The 20,309-nt window shown below is 39.6% G+C and overlaps 1 protein-coding gene and 1 long non-coding RNA gene across 16 annotated transcripts in view; one reads left to right on the forward strand and one right to left on the reverse strand.

Annotated features, from left to right (window-relative positions):
- NRXN3 (neurexin 3) overlaps nucleotides 1-20,309 on the forward strand; it is an 868,815-nt gene that overhangs the window by 358,362 nt on the left and 490,144 nt on the right. The window lies entirely within an intron of this gene.
- LOC143694398 (uncharacterized) overlaps nucleotides 15,767-20,309 on the reverse strand; it is a 142,339-nt gene continuing 137,796 nt past the window's right edge. Inside the window, exon 3 of the long non-coding RNA XR_013182861.1 lies at nucleotides 15,767-15,898. This is a non-coding gene — a long non-coding RNA (uncharacterized LOC143694398). The remainder of the gene's footprint in view (nucleotides 15,899-20,309) is intronic.

Genomic DNA, 20,309 nt, shown 5'->3' on the forward strand with positions numbered 1-20,309 from the left:
AAGTGTTCTAAATTGTCAAGTGCAAAAATGATTGGATTAATTTTAAATTTAGCATTTTCTTTGTAATATCCTGCATGTGTTCATATTTGTTTTGAGAAGCAGTAAATGTAAAAACTCAGAAAAATGTGAAAAGTCTTCAACCATCAATTTTGCTCTTTAAAGATTCTTTTCTTATCGTAGCTTCTTCAGAGAAGATAGTACAGAACTGAATTTGGAAGATAATCAAAAATGTATGTAGAGTTGGATTTTATAGGCAAAAATCACCCTGTGCTTGAGGACTTTTATATTAAATCGATTTTTTTCCCCCACACAATGCTATGAAACTTCTGTCCTCAATTGTATTGTTAAAATACTTTTGATAATCTCACACCTACTATGGTTTCATCAGCATGAGGTATTTTGAGTGCCATATGGTACGCAGATAGTACCTGTTCTTGTGCAGGGAAGGGGAAAAAAAACTCTTGAAAAATCTGTTTGGTCTTTCAGCTGTTGCAATTGATCTGCAGCAGGATACCCAGTCACTAGTCCAGGTGAACACCCAGGTGGCTTTGATGGCTTTGATCTTCCCTCCAATCCCCTATGAGTCTGTTGTAAGTTGCCCTGTGGATTATGAAAATATGGTTTCCATGTTGGGCTTACTGTCCTGGATGGAAGCTCTGATTTGCAATAACCCTTAATCTGTTTTTTGTCCCACCTGGGCTTTGTGTGCTCTCCCATCTTTGCAGCACTCAGCTGAGTTATATATGTGTGCTTTTAAGCCATTGATCTGAATCTGATGAGTGATAAGTGGGGTGTAATGGTGTTGATGAGGTGGGGTAGGGTTCACTTGGTGCTTTCCCAGACAGTATAGAGCTGTTTGCCTTAGCACACACTATATTGCCTCCTTATTCCTCTAGGGTCCTCAGGGTGACTATTGCTTGTTTCTGAGGCTGTCTACATAGAGAACAGTTTACCAAGAGGAGCCTACATTATTGGGTGAGAACAAATAGATGAGGATTGAAGGAAATATTTTCTATTTTACAGACTAGACTTCGTTTGCAGTAACATTTATAAATACAAAGGAATTATTTTAACTCAATGAGGTAACTTCTCATTTATGCCAATAGTTGCAGATCAGAATCTGTTATGGGATTCTCAGTTCCCATATCAAATATGCCTAATTGTTTTTTTTTTTTAAGATTCATATATATTGTTTTTATATACCTTAGACTAAAAGCTACCTTTAAGAATTACAGTCATTAGGTGGGCAAATCTATGTCATAAAATATTTACAGTGTGGGTTGCTGAGAGAATGCCAACATGCAGACAGAGGCAGTACTGGAATTTTTAAACTTTTTTCTTCCTTCTGATTTTTGAGCCTGCAAAAAAATAATTCTGGGGCTACCTAAGGGAGTAAGCTGGGGTCACTAGGGATCAAGAGACACATCTTTTATGCTTATTCGTTGTTTTGCAATGGAAATTGTTAACAGAAAACCAAAGGCAGGAGGAGTCAGAGGTCCTGAAGGAGATTCTTTGTTCACTATCTGCGCTGCCTAATGTACTAATTATTTCCTGTCATTGACAGAAGGCTACTATTGATCTCCAGTGGAGTTCAGCTGCAATAGGGACATAGCTTTATTATGTTGCAATCTTGTTACCCAGGAGCTGGTATATAATCTCAGCTGTAGAACATTGGGGATTAGATGAAAAACCTTAATTACAGTTATCTTAATAATGATCCCTGAGGGGCAGATTGAAATTGGCTGCTTGGGTACCTGTGAAACAAGCTTTGCACAGGGGAGCACATTTTGGTGGATTTAATTCATCTTTGTGGAGGTGTTTCATTGTGTGCTGACATCTGAGGCCTTGGCAAGTGCTAGGAGAGGAGTCTGGGACTTCAGTTACCTTTTGCTGTCCTTAGAGATTTTGGGACACAAAATAACTTCTCTGATTATGGGAGGAATTAGGCTTTTTAGTAAGAAACCTTTTTAGTAGGAAACCCTAAGTGTAATCATATAACTTGAATTCTATTGGGATGTAAGTGTTAACTGAAACCCCAGTTAACTAACAGCTGTCTGCAGATGAAAAAGCTTTCCAATCTGTGAATGTTAGTTCATTTCAAAGTCTTGGTGCATACAGAGCTAGTGAAAATTTTTCATGGGCGGTAGTTTAATTGATGAAAACTGCACACTTAGCTCAAGAAAAACTTTGCATATTTCAGTGAAAGTCTTGGAATAGCTTTGAACAGAAAATATGAAGGAATAAAAAAGCAAAATGTGGTTGGTTTCATTATTTTCAAAACAAAGCTCAGGATTTATTGACTGCATCATAAGGATGAATTCATTGTGAAAGTTAGCAGAAAATGCCTAAAATCCCGAGAAAGAAGACAACTAATCTTGGTTTAAAAGCATTGACCTAAGTTAGTTCATCCTCCTCTGCCTAGGTTTATTATTTAATAAGCTACTGGCTGTGCCTTCCTGAGGCTTCTCACGACCTCTGTATTGGAGTTAAGCAGCATGGGCTTGTAGTGGCCTCCCTAGTCTTGGATGTGCCTTTCTGTATATTGCCAGCAGTGCTTGAGAGCGTGGTCTTGAGCAGGATGGGGAAAGAGATGTGAAAATGACTCCATCCCTACAAAAGCAGAGTATGATCATTGTAGCTTTTGGTCAGGTGTCTCTAGCCTTAATGTGAGAGTAGTTGTGCTCATGCCTATTGAGTAACTGTCTCAGAAAACATAACTGACCTCTAGACCAGAGTGTCTTGACTAGACTCTGACTTTAATAATACAACTGCCAAATAAAAGCATATTTTTCTTCCAGAGAGACTCCAACATTTATTTTGAAGCAAGTGTGGTTGGGGCTCTCTTCTTCCTCTTGTCTTTGGTCTGAAACCTATTTGCAGTGCTTGACCACAGCAAAACTGGCGTCAGGTTTGCTGGCTTCCCATAACCATCTGTCATATTTATTGTCTTTCATTTTTTTTCTTTTTCAGATTGTACTAAATGACCTTCTGTCTGTTACATTTCTGCCCTCTGATCTCAGGCAAGTGATGAAGATAGATAGCAATATCACAAGCCATCCATCATACAATTTATAGGTCCCACAGAAGCATCTGTGTCTTTAACAGTTCATCTGTCACAGATAGTTTCATAGCTCAACACCACAAAATGCTGAAGAGAGGGCTAATATTGGTATTTCTTTTTCATACTGAAGACTTCAGCCATCAGGTGTCTTTGACTTGGATATGCAGACTGTCACAAAAAGTGCCTGTGCACCAGGGTTTACATTATGAATCCAAGCCAACTGCATGTTACAGAAGGCAGCACTATTGCTGACATCAGCAGGCTCATTTTCCTGTTTTGCTGTTGTAACACTGGATTGGTTGTGTTACCAGTGCAGAATGAGCTGAGCAGACCTGGCTCTGTGCAAATGAGCCCAAGTTCTCAGAAGCAGTGACTGTGAATCTGACTGCCAGCAAATAGTTGTAGGCACTCCTGCTGTTTGAGTGACTGTACATGTGTGTGAGAGGCAGAGATACCAGTATCTATCTGGAGTTCAATGGGCGTAGCATTTTACAGAAACACGTAAAGTTACCCAATAGGGCATGATTTTGATGTCTTGTAATGGTAGTGTCAGCTCTGCAGAATATCCATTTGGTACATGAGTTGCCATGCACAGATATCTGAAATACCTGAGTGAACTATTGCCGAGTTGTGCACATTTGTGTAGTACATTGAGCTAGGCAGGGCATCCTGTTAATCCTACATGCCACATGATGCTGAGGTATATAGTGCTGCAGCATGGAGATTATCCTGGGAATTTATCTTTTATAGTTATTGAATGCTGGAAACTGAGATCAGTCAGAATTATCTATGCTTCACATTGTTTAACACAAATCATAGGAGTTAAGTGTTTGTAGTGTCAGAAAAAAAAAACAACCCTCAAAAAACCCAAACAACCAAAACAAACAACCCCAAAACCTAAACCACCAGCCTGTTCTCTTTCTTTTGTCTCCATTTTTTGCTCTTGTTACCAGTGGCATTTGTCCTATTTGGAAGAGGTTAGAGGCTTAAATCCTTTACCCCTTCATGCTGAAATGGAGATGCTTCTGACGGATACTTGAAACATAAATTTGAGTTTTGTCTTAAGGGAGATATCCTCGTGGAGATCTCCACTTGGCTGTGGAATTGCTACTGGTGGCTCATATGCATGGAATATAGATAGTTCAAGTCATTTAAACTTAAATTAGGTGTACCAGAGAACATGCTTAGCCCAAATATCACATTTGAGAGACCTATACTAAAATAACTATGGGAGCTATATGAAATGCATAGACAATATACATAGTGCTTTCTGGTTTTAAACAACTTTCATCCTGGAGGCCGGGATGTACTAAGAATAAACTTTGAAGTATGTGCTGAAGTGGAGCTGGGTATAACACAATAATTGAGATGGAGCTGAAAATAAGAGCCACTACATCCCTTCTGCACAGAGACCCCTGTATTTGCCTAGCTCCTTTAGAAGTGAGGACACTCAAATGCTTTCTGTTGCACAGGTGAATTTCTGCCTGTCCTAAAGTAGAAATGAATCAGGTCTTCATGCTTTCAAAGTAATGCCTGGAAATCCTTATTTATTGCCACTAAGATGTGAACCCATTGCGTAACTTAAGCTGTTCCTTCTCAGACACTCTGTTAGCACACCTCCATATTTGCGAACAAATACTGGAAAGGGTGGAATAGCTGCTTCTCTGAGTTTCCTTCTTTTTCTAAATGGAAAAAGGCTTTTTCTTTTCCAGTACTAAATAGAGAGAATAGGTTGTTATTCCTGGCAAATTTAGCATTTGTAGACTTGTTTTCTTTGCCCACCTTAAGCACATGAGATTCAGACTTGTAAGAAAAGGGTGCTTACAGCTGTGCTAGGCCTGCTGGCAAATAAAATTCAGTACAGATGGTTGTCTGCCCACACTCTATTTATGAAGAGGCCTGCAGTGTTTATGTTAACAGTGATGAGTTTGAGAGATAAAAATAGGGAGTTGTTTGTTGTTCATTTGTTCTTTATAGATCTGCAGTGAACTTTTTTTATAAAGCACAAATTCGATGGAGAGATTTGTTAACCTTCTAGAAGAGCAGCCTGTCAAAAAGCCAAGCTGCAGACGTCTCGAGTGCTGGAATCATTCCTTGGTTTTTGTACTTGTTTCATTCACTCCACGAGATGGTGCTGTGTACTCACAGACCCCAGGAATCCTTTGCTTGAATTTTCCCAGGTTGTTGGTGGATATTTGGATTATGAAAACTTGAAATGAAGTTAGAAATAATCTCTATCTTCCAGCTGTCTTTTTCGCCTCTCCAAATTAATCTCAAAAAGAGGTTTTCCAAAATCACCTAAGGCTTTGTATATTCCTCTACAGATTATGTCTTCCTTGATATTTATGGAGTCCTGCAGCTTTGCCATGACTTGAGGGTTTAGGAAACCTTCTGGAGGCTGCTTCCAGATGTCATAGTTTCAGGGCAGACATACTAAAAAGAAAAACCTCAGTGTGTGGCCGTTCCTTGTGGATAGCTTGCTGAGTCAGGAAGATGTCTGCATGTTGCAGGGGTCTGCCTAGTTCCACATTTATTTATTCATTAAAGTCTTGTGCAAAATGTTCCAGGGCTTCAGCCCTGGAAACTTAAATTATGTGATCTTGTCACTTAAAATAACTAGCAGTTCTGCTGTTCTCATTCTCCTACCATATGCTTTCCTATTTATGGTTTTGGGAGTTATTTTGTGTTTTATTTCTCCTGTTTTCGGTTAGATTTGGAGTAGGGCACTACTGAGGGTACTGTCTTTGCAAGGAGGAAACTTTGGAACCTTGTCTTTGAAATGGCTGAAGTCCACTGATCTTCTGCCACAAGGTGGAAAGAGACTTCTTGGGGGTAAAATAAAAGTCACCTTTGACAAATTTGCCAGGGTGTTAGCCTTTCTTGGGTTGCTAAAGTGAGTTTTGTGTCAGTGTGGAAAGTAAAAGAAAAAACTTACTAGTTATTTTTGAAGTTATGGATAGAGACATTCCCTTTGTTCTGTAGAACAGATTCTTTCTTTACAGAAGCAGATATTTGGGGTGAAAAGCTCCTCCATCCATTGTGTGTCCCTAGAGTCTGCCATTTTAGCTTCCTGATTATCACTTATATCTTTGTGTGTTGTAGGTGTGTGTCCAGTGTCTTCACAGCTCTGCCTCTCATTTCCTCATGCTTCTGTAAAGTACAGTCTGACCTCACTTATCCTCCCACTTTTGTTCTAGCAGTTTTCAAAAGCTTGAACCTGCACTTTCCTGCTTTTATGCTGACTGAGAGCCAATTCCTGATTTATAATATCTAGTCTCAAATCCCCGTAGGTGGTGTGGAGGTGATTAGTAGAGAAGAGGTACAAAATCTTTAGGTGCCTAAATGAGGCTGAGACCCTCCCCACTTTTTAACTCCTTATGACTAGTCCTGATTAATGTGGGGCAACTGCAGTTCTGGGGCAAGTCAGAAACAGTGTTCCATTTCAAATACCTAAATGCATTTCAGCCGGACTCCTAATGCACATCTTAAAATTTTCACAGTTGTTACTTTTCCCTTATCTTGGGAACCTGAGCACCTAATTGATGACATCATTGTGTAAGGATTGTTTCTTACTCCCTTACCTTAGGGCACGTTTTGGATATAAGCAGCAGTTTTTGCCATCAGCCGTTAATCCCCAAGAGCTGTGGCATGGCAATTCCATGCCGTGCATGTTCTCCAGGGCAAGAAAAGCTTCTTATCTGGATACTTCTAGCAAGTTTTTTAAGATGCTAGTAAATGTTCCAATGCTCAAAAGCTCATCTCTGATTTCTCATTCAAATTTTAATTCCCAGATACAACTTCAGAAGTGCTTCTGTGTATCATCAGATCTACACCAGGGGGATTTTTAACTTGGGAAGTTGTGTTCCCCATTACTTCTCAATCAGTGTCCTGTCTCTGCTACCATGAAAATTTACCAAACAATAAAAGCTAGGCTTCACTGATAGGTTTTTGTCTTCGAGTCCTCCCCAGATACTTCTCTGGGGTTATCTTACCTTGATGTAGTAGTTATGGCTCCAAGATTTATGGGATTGAGAAATATGATCAAGACTTTATGAATAACAGTGTGAAGGTGTTTTCTCCATACAATGTGTTACTTGTTTTGCCTTCCTCAAAAGCATGCATGTCAGCAAATAACTCGTCTTGCTGTTCCAGTTAAGTGATTCGTGTTTACTACGTGTAGATTATACTGAGCTTTTGGGGACCAGACTGCATCACAATGCACCAGTCATTTGAGAGCCTTCTGGATGAGAATGCAGGGGCATGGGTGAGGTAGACTAGTTGAAAGCAGGACCTGTTCTGTGTGGGAAATAGCTGATGCTACTCTCATTAGTTTGATGAGTACAGCTTTTGCCCTGACTCACCATGTCATTGCTGTTATAATGCAGATTTCTGACTTCTGTGTTGGTGTCTTCTTTCTGACTTGGGATTTGCTGTTTGAGTGGGGGAAATGGTTCTCCAACTTTGCTATGTGTTTATTTCTGAAGGCAGCCCAGGACTTGTGCAGAGCAGCAGCTGTGAATCGACAGAGCTTGCAGTAAAACAGCAGGAGGACACATCAGAGCAGAAGGGGTTGAACTCTCCAGAGACAGAATTTTTAAACTGGGAAGCATGGAGCAAATTTTCCCTTGCTCCTTCTTTGCTTGTGGTTTTTTTGTGAATTTGTTTTGTTTTTTAATGGCTCCAAGTTTCCTTTGGCATTTGTTGCTCCTGTCTTATATATCTTTTCAGTCTGGGAACTGCTAGCTACAGAATGTAGTGAGACTGTTTGATGTAAAAGAGAGCTTCTTCAAAAGGCAGTTGGAAGATGAGCTAGTTTGGGATCAGTCATGTATCTTCCTCTGGTTTGGATATGGCTTAGTCTCTGCGAAAATAACAGCTGTTCTGCTGTGATGACCTCTACATAACTTACTTTGTGGGATGTTTTGGAGAACTGGAAGATCTTGAAAAGTTCTCAAGGAAAAGCTTCAACATCAGAACAGTTCTCTTGCTTTTGCCTTTAATTAAGGCTTGAGGTCAGAGAAGTGAGGTCAAAAGCTGAATAAGATTTTTATATTTTCCAGGTAGGTGAACACTGTTGAATAAATGCTGAAAGCTATAATTTTTTAATTGGAAATCCAACAGGAAATTTTGATGGACCACTGTTCATGATCTCTAGCATTTGCCAATTATAGCTTTTGACTGGATGTTTTGGTAGTGCTAGTTCTCTCAGAAAACAAAAGTTGAGATCACATGTTCTCAGAAACCTGTAAAACGTGTAAACCTGATAATGGAAGTATCTCTTCCTAATTTTCCTCATTGTAATAGGAAAGGCCTTGGTAGCAGTTATCCTATTATTTCACTTACTCACCAGTACAATACAAACTAGCAAGCAGAGTGACCAGCTGCAGCAATATCCAAAGACACTTATGGATAACTCTGAATCCACCTGAGAGTTACCTTCTGTTTCCCACACCAAGGAAAAGGAAGAATCTTCTTAAGGCAAATGGCTGTCTGCCTGAAGAAGCAGGGCACAGCAAGGCCCACACTTCTCCTATGCCTGGGACCTTCTGGCCTGGGCAGTAAATCTGTCTTCTCCCTTTTGATCTGTGAAACCACCTATGGCAGAGATTGCTGGAACTGTCTGAGGACACCTGGGTTCTGTCTCTCAGTGTGATGTCAGTGCTGGTCTTTATTTAACTGCAGCCATTCCATGTGGAAGATGTAGAGCTTTTTCCCTGCAGTTTGTATGGAGCAAATTTTTTCTTTATTAGTGCCCATGGGATGTTGTGGATATCTTCATCTGGACTGGTGCAATCCATGAATTCGTGTCTTTGCTGTATCCATTCATATGCTCATTGGACTACACTGGTTTCATACATAGGTATGATAGTAGGTCCTTTTGAGTGTCTGCATGTTGCCTGATAAGTATGGCTGTGTAGACACAGCTTGAGAAGCTGAAAATATTTATTTCAACTTAGCTGGGCATAAAATGCAAGTTTATCACTTGTTCTTAAAACAAGCATGCTCAGTGTCGGCTAGTTCATCTAAAGACACACATGAATAAGCCTTAAGAAAAAAGGAGAAAAAATAAAGTTTATTCTGTAAAATAAAGGGTTAAGTATTTAGAAAATAACTTGAAAGCGGTTTTGGGACAGGAGCTTTTGAAAAGCTAATTTCTAAGCTTTTTTCAAAAAATCCTTTCAAAAAGCAATTTCATACTCCTAAATTAGGTTTCTTATTCTCCTGTGCCTAATGTTAGTCTTACATACACTGCAGATTTGCAAAGCGATCACTCAGATCAAATTTTAAACCTCTGCCTGCCACTTCAGCTGTCTGTATGGGTTTCCTTTTGTATTTTTTCACAATTTGTCCCTTAGCTATCAGAGTTTGTGGCAGTTCAAGCAGGCAGCTGTGGAGGATCACCATCTGAATGTTTTCTTCACTGTTCAGATTCCAAGCAGAAGATTCTTTTGCTACTATTGTCTGCCTTTCTGCTTCAGAAGAAATTAACATAAAATGTTTCACTTGAATATTTATCGATCAAGAGTAGAGAGAAGCAGAAATTGTTTAAGTAAGGTTAAGTTTAGACTGCATGGAAACATCCTCCTACTTTGCAAACTAAATGGAGCACTCACTGATGACAGGTTGCTCTAGAACTATAAAGAGCCTAAATTTGATCATGACTAAACACAGCTAAAAAAAATTGTTTACTATCTTCTGCCATACATGTTACCAGTTTCAGGGGATCCTATTTCAGCTTTGACATCATGGGGACCTATTCTTAATTGCATAAAATGGGTTTGTAAGAAATCTCAATAGATGAAAGGGACAATATTTATGTAATCTGGGCAAGGACACTAAAGGACCTTAACAGCTGAAGAGGTCCAGCAAGGAAGAAGGATGGGTGGCCATGAATACATAAATATATATATATATAAAAGACAGTAAAGAGCTAATGCCAATCCCTCTGTCTCACAACTGAAGTATTTCTCATTTGTCTGGGAGTATCTCTGGATGAGGAGGAAGGATTTCACTGTTTATGTGAGGGAAATTTAATGGTCATGGACAGAGGTAATGAAAGAAGACAATTCTAGAAAAAACCTTCAGAGTCAAAAAAACAACCAACCAACCAAAACAAAAGAAAAAAAACAAAAAACCAAGAACAGAACTAAACAAAAACCTGTTTTTTGTAGTAATTACACAACATTTTTGTGTAGTCAGTCAGAATGCAAAAGTTTTAGGAATGTCTCCTCTCCTCTTACCAATCATCCCTTTGCCTCACTTCACAAAATAAATTATTCTTTTTCTGAGTAAGGACTTAGTAATGGAATGAATTGGTGTCATGAAGATTAGTTCTAGATATCTACAGCAGCAGGAGTAGCCATGCAGGTTTAGGCCTTGTTGATGCAACAAACAAACCCTTTGGCTCTATGTTCACATGCATTCTAACTTCACTGGAGATAAATGATTTTTGTTGATCAATATTGAACAGCAATGGATAGACTGAATGTAGAGAGGAGATATCACTACTCCATTGCCTAGGCTGTTCCTGAGGCTTTGGAATTATAAAATAAGGCTGAAGGTTTGTTTCATTCTACGTAGGTTGGGACTGTTCCTCTCTTGTGTCCTTCAGCTGCTTATGCACATTTTATTGAGACATAAATTTTTGATTTTGATTCCTTGAAAGGGCGACATCACATATAGAGTGATGCACTTCCTTCTCAGGGAAGGAAGATGTAGGTCTCTCTTCTAAAAGACAAATCTCAGCTGTTGTCTGGGGGTGTTTCCCTTTCCTACTTCTTACATGGGCATCTCTGTCCCTGGGCGACCTTGGAGAGTCACTGTTGGTCTTCAATTTGCAGTCTTCCTCTTCCCATCAGGAGAGCACCTTACTGCTGATCAAGTGCCAGGCATTTGCTGTACTATTTGGTTAATGTGATCGATGCCTCTTTCTCTGCCTCCTCGCTGTTTGGAGCTAAAACGTGGGATTGTAAGATAGGAGGTGATTAACCTTTCCTAATGGGACTGTGCTGCAAGCAGGATCTCACCCACCGCATCTTCATTAGCCTCCACCAAAGCCTGCATTACCTTAGATTAGGTAATTGGTCATTTATAACATAGGAGAAGGAGGGGAGGAAGAGCTTATGAAAAAGTGTCAACTAGATTAAGGGCATTAAAATTTAATTCATGTTATCCAAGAATTCTGGAAGGCAGCATTTAATCAGGCGTGCAGTTGAAAACCTCCCATCATCAGAGGATTCAGTCACAGTGAACATGGTCCTAATCTGTGGAAGTAGGTGTACAGTGGTAGTGGTTATGGCCTCTGCATGGAACAGTTTAGGGTTATTTGTGAAAATTTTGGAGTTCTTGTAATTTGCCCAAGGGGACAGAGCTTGCAACTGAAAACCACATACTGTCTTACATCAATCAGCTGAAGATTTTCTGAAGAAGCAGTGAAGTTTGTGTTCTCCAAAAATACCCCATGTGTTTCCTCACTTTATCAGGAACAGTCTTGGCCAGATAACTTATCCATGGCCTATTTCTGGCCTCTTTTTTCAGTATGCTGGAGAATATCTCCTCAGGGTCTAGGGCTTTCCAAGCACTTTTGCCTGAAATGTTTAGAATATCTTCAACTGCCCTGAGAATATGGACTTTAGAAATGGCTGTCAGTAGGCAGTTGCTGGATGAGATACAGTTTTTGTGGCAGATTTCCTTTTTTTGAGAGGGTGTTTTGGGTTTTTTTTTGACCCTAAAATAATGATACATGTTTTATGTGTTATAAACACGATGTAGCCATAACTAAGGAATGAAGCAAACAGGTTAAACCCTATAATTCTGCAGGACTTCTCAGGACGTTTCTTTCCTCCTGTGCTTTATCACTTTTGGCACATGTTGAAAAGATCAAATAATTACCCTTGTGTATGGGTCTGCAAAAGACTTGACCATGTCCTGCTCATAGAAAGTAGAAAAAAAATGCTCCATCCGTGTACTTTATGGAAAACCTTAATAAAAATAAATAAATTTTAAAAAATTGGTCTTTTGCTAAAGATGTAGTTTTGTCATCTAGCCATACAATATCTTTCAATAGCTGCTGGTCACCAGGAGGGCTGTCTGGCATGGAGCAGTGTGTTGAGAAATTTTTCTGTACCCATGAGCCCCTGGAATTTTTTTAAGAGTTTTGTTTTATGAGCTTTAAAGGAGATGACATGTTCTGTCTGTGCTTGCCCTCTGTCTGTGGCTTTCATAATAAGGTAATGTAAAAGTTCAGCTCTGGCTTTCTTCATGGGTTTGGCTGCTCCTGAGGTCCCTCCCTTAGGAGCTATCTTGTTTTACCCTTCAGCAGGGTCCAGCCAGAATGGTTCTTCATGTAGTTGTTCTGGGAGGTCAAGGTATTTCAGAACTGTACTTCTGATATGCTGGTGCTGCTGTGAGTGGATTTTAGTGGGAAATGCAGAGAAGCAGGAGGCTGCAAGGAACCTCAGGAGTCCTTACCTCCAGTACTGTGCTTTGGTAGGGAACCATATTTCATAATACCTTTCAGAAATGCATGAAGCTTTATATCCCTCATTTAGAGTAGCTTTTTGCCCCTGTTCCCTGTAAAGGCTTTTTAAAAGCTTCATTGCTCTGCTGATTAGAAACCTTTGTCTAATTTTCAGTCTAAATTTATTCTTTGGCAGTTTATAACCATCTGTTCTTGTACCAGTATTGTCCTTAGTTAAATAGTCATTTCCACTCCTCAGCTATTTCTACCCCTGGGTGTTTGTGCATAGTAAATGTATCTCCTCTCAACATTTATTTAGATGGTCTGAACAAGCCAAGATTTTTTAATATTTTTTCCCAGACAGGCTTGTCTGTCCCCTGATAGCCTTCCTCTGGATCCGTTTTAGTTATTTTTCCTTGACCAGTACTGTACATGCATTGGCATTTATTTGTGTTCAGAAAGCCCAGTCCTGGATTTTTGAACGTTCTAGTCTTTTTTTAACTGGGTATTACGTGGAAGTGTGACTCTTATCTGAATTATGCTACTGGTTTTCCTTGCAAGTTTTACCTTCTTTGATGCTTGGTAAATAGGAATAAAGGTGGCAATGTCTGTGTGCAGTGCTGGCACAAGACTAAAGGAAGACTTTTTTGTGAGTGTCAGGGTATGTCCTTTTCTCCCAGCACTGGCTTGGGCAGCTGAAGAACACTCCTGCAGACCAGGTGTCCTTTTCAGAGGTGCCTGGCAGAGTTGTTTCTTGGTAAGCAAACCTTGGTGAACCTTGGCACATTCAGTTACACTGTAGACTCACTCTTACCTTACACAGATACCTGCCCCATAGGGATATTTGAACTAGTCAAACTCCCCTTTTGGGCAATGAAGAACAACAGAATCCTTCAGGGCCTGAATCATCTCTTCCTAAAATAGATATCTGTTAAGTTTGTTACTGTCTGTTGATCATGAACATTTTTGTAAATAGGATTGTGCATTCAGTTAGTTGATTAAACCCACATTTGTAGCTCATATTAGCTAAATGGAGCTGATAGCAGTTACATTTCTTTCAGATATGTGGTAAGGATGAGCATAAAGGACTGCCAGGCCATTCAGGGTTTTGAAACTGTGTAACAATAGGTAGGGAAAAGCAGAGAATAAATGATATTCTGGCTGAATGATTGCCTGTGGGAAGATCTTGTTTCTGTCAGCTACTAAGAGATTATTCAGTCTCTCTCTTTTGGAAGCTGAGGGCATGTCTTAAGGAAAAAGGGCAAAAAGAAGTAGAAGGAAGAATAAAAACCTACAACAGCTCAAGGGGTTGGAGGACTCCAAGGTGGATGTAGTGTCCGAGTGTGTTGTCTTTTGGCATCCTGGTGAAATCCAGGGTTTAATTTTATTTTCTGTACAACAAGTAGCTACTTCCCTTTTCTTTAGAATCTATTTTCCTGTGCTTCTCTGAAATGGATCAAGTGATTATCACTTTTCTTGGCAAGTTTGGTAGCAAGCCAAGGCAGAACAGATTCAGCAGATTAGGGGCTCTTGTCTCTTTTCTGAAAGAGCATACAAAGAAGAAACCTGACATATGGAGGGTACCTCAGAAGTTTGCTCTAATGCTGAATTTATTGCATGGAAACAGGTTTGCAACATGAGCCAGTTCTTCTCAGCGGCACAGAAAGATTTTGGTTTTTTTAAAATTACTGGGGAGAGACAGATAAAGGAAACAAGCTAGGAGATAAGCTAATGTGTGCCCTATACCATTTCACAGAAACAGAATAAGGTCTCTTATGAACCACTTCATTTAAAAGATGGGAAGTCTCCTAAAGGACTCTCATGTGTTGAACAGATAATGTGGATGCTAATGAAAAGGAAGACTGGTTAGGAAGTACCTACTAGCCAATCTACTGCTTATTCATATAAATGAGTAGTATTTTGGGGGTGTAAAAGTAAGCAACATGTGGCATGACTGTAAATGATTCCCAAGTCTTTAAAATCCTGAAACAGTAAAGAAAGCAAGAAGCATTGGACTATTGAAGGAGAAGAGGACCTAAATGAGCAGGCATGCTGCTTGATTTCTTTGATTATTTATTTCTCTCTAGTCTGCCCAACTGAGGCTCACATCAAGTGATAAGATAATTATTTCTGGAGTGTAGAAATGTTCCTGCCTAGGAGAAAAAAAAAATCATTGGAATAACCTATTCCATAGAACAGGAAAAAAAAAGTGAATGCGACTGAGTATGAGAGATCTGAAGGCCTTTATGGTGTTGTCTAATGCCAAAAATGGCAGTATGACCTCAATCTAAAGAACAGGATGCCATTTCTTATATATAATGCTTTTGAGATATTGGGAAGCTGTTTGCAGAATTACACTGTATAGATGTATAACCCTTTATAAAGTAATTCTAACATTTTTACACTTCATGATCGGTTTTTATAGACTGTGATAAATAAGTACAAGTGTACAAGTATACAAGAAAAAGGGAAAGACCTAACAATAAGTCTTAGTGAATGTCAATAATCATGTTTTATTAATATATAAGCTTTCCCACAGCCTTGCTGAAATCCCAAAGCAGCAAAATGATCTCTTTTTGCCTGCAATGTACCACCTTTATCAAGTTCCTTTTTCTTTACTGCTTGGCTGTTAATAACTGTGTGGCTTTCCCCTTTCTGTTACATGAGATCCGGGATTCAAAATGGATGAGTCTTGTTTTTCAGCCCAATTTGAATTAAAAGCAGTGGCAGACAAATGCCACTGGTGAACAAAAAAAGTCAGAGTGATTTATTTTTAATGCTATTGTCATAGCATCTCTTGGTACAAAGAATGATGCTTTTCAGCTGCAGTTATAGCATTGGCTTTTCCCCTTTAGCAGTCTTTTGTTGTGTTATTTTGTTGTTCTTGGAGGATTTAAATCTTACTATTGGAGCCATGTGACATTTTTGGCCTTTCTGTGCAAGGGGAGCTAGTAATCAGCAGTTGGGTTCTGCTCTGGCACACCAGGCTATTGTTCTCTCTGCTGTCTTTCTCACTGTGCAGTTTTCCACACTAAAGGAATGACATTCCCAAGTCACCTTGCCTTGCTGAAGTTTGGGGTCACTGCATGCACTCTGGAGCCTTCCTCTTCCTCCCTCTGGAACTCTCATTATCATTTACAAGGCATGGACATTAGAATTTAGCAGAAAAGGAGCAGATGTATTCGTTTTCAGAGGCATAAAGTACAAGGAGTAAAGTGTTGTAAAGACTCCATGAATCTTTCAGTAACATGGGATCCCTGGCACCTGTGCTTCTATAGCACCTTTCATTGCAAAGTCCTTTTTGTATTAGCTGCATACCAAGATAATGCTCCACACCTTTGAGATAGACTTTGATGGATTTTCAACAGCATATAACCCTAAAAAAAAAAGAAAAAAACAGATGAAGGAAAATTCCACACTATGCTAAAAGCAGAAGAGTCCAAGGAGGCAAAATCTGTTTGGTCATGCTATAATTGCATATGCCCTCCTGTTTTGCCAGAGTTCTGAAGGGATAAGGAGACATGCTGTTGTATAACTAAGACATGTTTTAAAACTTTTCCACCCTTAAGTCCAGAGAACTGGTGTGAACAGCGTGTGACAGAAATGTACACAAACATCAGAAGGTTCAGAAGATGGATACAGTAATGGGGTGATGCATCTCCAGTGCTTGCTCATGAGTGAACAATTCAGTGTGTTACCAGCACCACCTGGACCACTTGGGTTCATGTAAAGCATCCTGCAGGGACCAGAATTTGGTTGGAATAGAGGCTTGCTCTCTAACTGAGTAATAAAAGTAGATTCTTGACTCTATATCTCAGCACCTCTCTTCAGAGGTTGTCTGTAAAATCTTGTCTGGGTTAAAAATTCTAGGGAACAAGAGACCTTATTAAAACTGATGAAACAATAAAAGCAAATAAAACTGAGATTTAACTGTTTCTCATAAGCTAACTAAGTTTTTCAATGTTTGCATAAGGCAAAAACTTCCTTGTGTTCCATGAAAATATTCTCCTAGCTTTTCTGATCAGCTTCAATCACTATGTAGCTAAAGGTTGACTTTTTAGGATTTTGAAGTCTCATATATTTCTAATTTTAAGTCCAGAAATGTCTCCTTTGACAAGAGACCTCTTCTCTTCTTTTCCAAATACTTTTTTCAAGTTACTAATGAAAAATAAGACTTTTATCCCTAATAGACACAGGGTACAGTCATATACTAGCAATACTCATCATCCAGGTATTTAACTACCACCTCACAGCTCATGTTCTGATTTGGATACACTTGATTTGAACCTGTCTTCTTATTAAATCTACTGCTGAAACCCTTTGTGGCTCCTTCTAGTAGTTTGGAGTTTTTTTGGTTTGGTTGTTTTGTTTGTTTTTTTTTTTTTTAATGCCTTTTGTTTAGCAAAATATCAATATTGGTCATTTCCAGAGTTCTTCCCCTCAAGACTCAAGTTTCTTTCTCTAATCAGTTATGGCATCTTAACCTATGCTGGTGGCAGAGAACTACACAAACAAGTAGTAAAAGAGTCTCTGATGTAGAGATGTTAGAATCTCCTGCATGACTTTAACTCTCTTCAGCTGGTGAGCTGCTGTAGGATCACACTTTGAGATGGCTTATTCATACAGGACAGCTGTGGTTACACTGATGACCTGTCCTGATTGTCCTGCTTCACCTGACCGAGGCCCTCTGAGGTTGCTGGCTAGAGCTTCATGTGGTCTTGAGAGGTCAATTGACTTCTAAGAGGCCAGAGAAGTAGTTCTGTAAGGTGGCAGTCAAGCTGGGATGGGCAGATGGGCACTGATAGGGCAACAGAACTGTGCTGTGGTGCTGGGATTGAAAGGTTAAGGGATGTATAGGGGAAGAAAATGCAAAGCATGATTTTGGGGGGAAGAGGAAAAGATTTCTGAATCTAAGTGACAGCACTGGAGTGCAAAACACTTGGTTATGCTTTATAAAGTTAAAACAAGGGGTGGATAAGGACATATAAACTGGCAGCAGATTGTGGTTTATGGTAATGACAGTCCCAGAGGAATGTCTTTCTCTTGGTGACATTGAACTAAATTGCATTACTCAAGATGTGTACTAAGGATGGGTAATGAGATGTACGCATAGGAGAGAAGAGGCTGCTGCTTTTATGATGGTGTGAAATGACTGGGATGAGAGTCTGAGTGTGCCTGCACGTGCACTTCTGAGAGTGGGTGCAGAGGAGGAGGGTAGATGCCAGGGCAGGGTGGGCTGAACGATTTCTGTTTGAAAGCTCTGTAGTTGAACTTGTTACAAGAAAGGGTCTTAGGCCATAAACATTGACCTAAACTTTTCTCCAAACTGAAATTAGGCCTTAAATGCCTAAAATTTTACCTTTAGTTGACCCAAGATGCTTATTAAATTTTTTTATGCTGATGTTTTGTGCTTTGAACTAAACTTGTATGTATGTGGAAAACCTCTGGAAAACTGTTTTTGTGAGACTCATGATGAGGAAATAATTGGTAAAGTCCTTAGCCTGTGTGTCCAGGCTGGATCAGATTGGCTGTGTCTCAAGCCTAAAGCATCCCCCTATCATAACTGCTCCAAAGTCTTGTGTGCCTGAAAGAAAGGAAATGCTGGTGGGTAGAAAGCGCCCATATCTCTGCTTTCCTCAGGATGCCAGGGTGAGAAAACTTGTACCAGATCTTTCAGAATTGATCCATTGTTTATCTAATTGTCTCACCTTATTGCTGTAACTTTTAATATACTGTTGAACAAAATGCCTTAATTTTGGTTTTGTAGGGAAAGTGTTTGAATATTTTCTTTATAGTGGCTGATAAAGATTTCTTGGATAATTTGTGACTTAAGAATCATAAAAAAGTGGATAACAGGATACTCATAATATCAAATCTGTGTTTACATGCAATCAAACTAGTTATTAGCAGAACAGCATATCTCCTCTGCTAAGGAAAAGGCCAGAGCCCTGACTTCACTGGTGTAAACTGTCTCTATTCTGCATTTCTCTCTGCAGACAGAAGTTGTAGCTATGTAGCCATTTGCATCCAGGGACTGACCTGCCATGGCAAAGTGCCTTAGACTTGGCCCTTTGAGTGCAGAGTGGTGCTCTAGAGCTGGTATCCATACCACTGAAAAGGGAGAGGGAAGCAGTGAAGACCCAGAGGCTTTGCAGATGTGATATCTGCTAATCAAACAAACAAGTGCAGTGGTGAGGCCTTCAGTTACAGTAAGAAGGAAAGGAGTTACTATGTACCTACAGTTTGGATCTTGGCATTTCAAGCGCTTTGTGCAAGAATGTCTGTACTGGTCTGGACCATCTGGCTACCTCTGTACCCTGTCAGAGAAGGATTCTTGCATTAGTGAGTAAATGGCTTCAATTACTATCCTTTTAGCTATGTGACAGGGAAATGGACACCTGTGACATTGTCAAATGTGTTCAAAAAGACCTTGTAAGAAACCCTAGGATGCTGTTATGAAAAAGGAGAGTATCTTTCACTGCTCCTCTGAGTTTTTAAAATGACTCCCTTTTCTTTATCCTGAAGTGCAGGTAACTGCCCATTCTTTTGAGTCTCGGTGTTGGGTATTTTGGGTTGGATTTTTTCATTACTATTACTACTACTTTAAGGGTAGTGTCTTAAAACGAAGATTGGTCTGTGGAATAACTGTGTTGGATTTTTATGTGCCAGATTCTTAGTTTGAATTTCTAAACATTTGAGAAGCATCTGAATACATGGAAGAGATTTGCTGATACTTAGACATATCACTACCTGTCAGGGATGCAGCCTTTTGCCATTCCTTCCCATTGCAATGCCTTCTTTTCCCAAAAGAAATGAGGAACTTTTTCCTTGAAGAACATGTCATCTGAGAGCTGACTTGTTCCTGGGAGCAGAGAGAGTCTTTGCCAGTGCTGACTGGAGTAAATTCACTTAGGCTGATGGCTGTTGAAGGGATGCAGGATTTATAACTTATTTGAGTGCCCATATATCGCCCTCTGTGTCACTTGCTTATGATGGCCCTGCCAGAAGATAAAGAAGTGCAGGAGGCTCAATGCAGGCCATAGTGACAGGCCAGGGACAAATGTCTCTGTTGGATAAATTGATTTGAATAGTTCTGGTGAAGTATCAGGCTGGGCTGAAAATATTTTTGCATTTAGTGATCCAGCTATCTTTGTATCCTGGTGGAATTCCAAATGCGGGGAAAGTTAATTAAAGTAACATGTGTATGTATTTCATCTAGAATAGCAGACATGGATTTTTTAGACATCTCTGTATGCTAATCTTTTATCCATATCTTATCAATCTAAATACAGTCTTGTACTATTTCTAATGTAGTGGAATTGCCATGAGGCTGATAAATATCAGATGTAATTTATAGGGTGTTTATTCAGGTAATGGTGTACAGAATACTTTTTACAGCCCCTAGAGTCTAAACAGGCAGACACCTAGAGGCATAAAAATGCATTATGAAAAGACAGAAAACAGACAAATTGTTTTACTTTCTGAAGGTAAAATTTAATGGACATAAAACTTAATATGGTGCGAAGAATCTGTGGTGGGTTTTTTCTTTCTTGTTTTTTATTTGTACAATGGATGCAGAGCTTGAGGAAAAGTGGCTGGCATGAGGATTGTTTAATTACATTTTTCTGAAGCAGAATACCTTGTTTTCTTTTAAGTGTTGCCATTGTGTCCCCTGTGAATCTGAGCCAGCATTTCCCCCCCAGCTGTGAGACGTCTGGCAGAGAGGGGCTGGGAATGGAGGCTGTGCAGAAGGGCAGCCTGCTGGCTCTGCAAGCTGTGCCTACAGAG

Source organism: Agelaius phoeniceus, chromosome 6 (genome assembly GCF_051311805.1).
Source record: "Agelaius phoeniceus isolate bAgePho1 chromosome 6, bAgePho1.hap1, whole genome shotgun sequence".
In the NCBI taxonomy this organism is placed as follows: Eukaryota; Metazoa; Chordata; class Aves; order Passeriformes; family Icteridae; genus Agelaius; species Agelaius phoeniceus.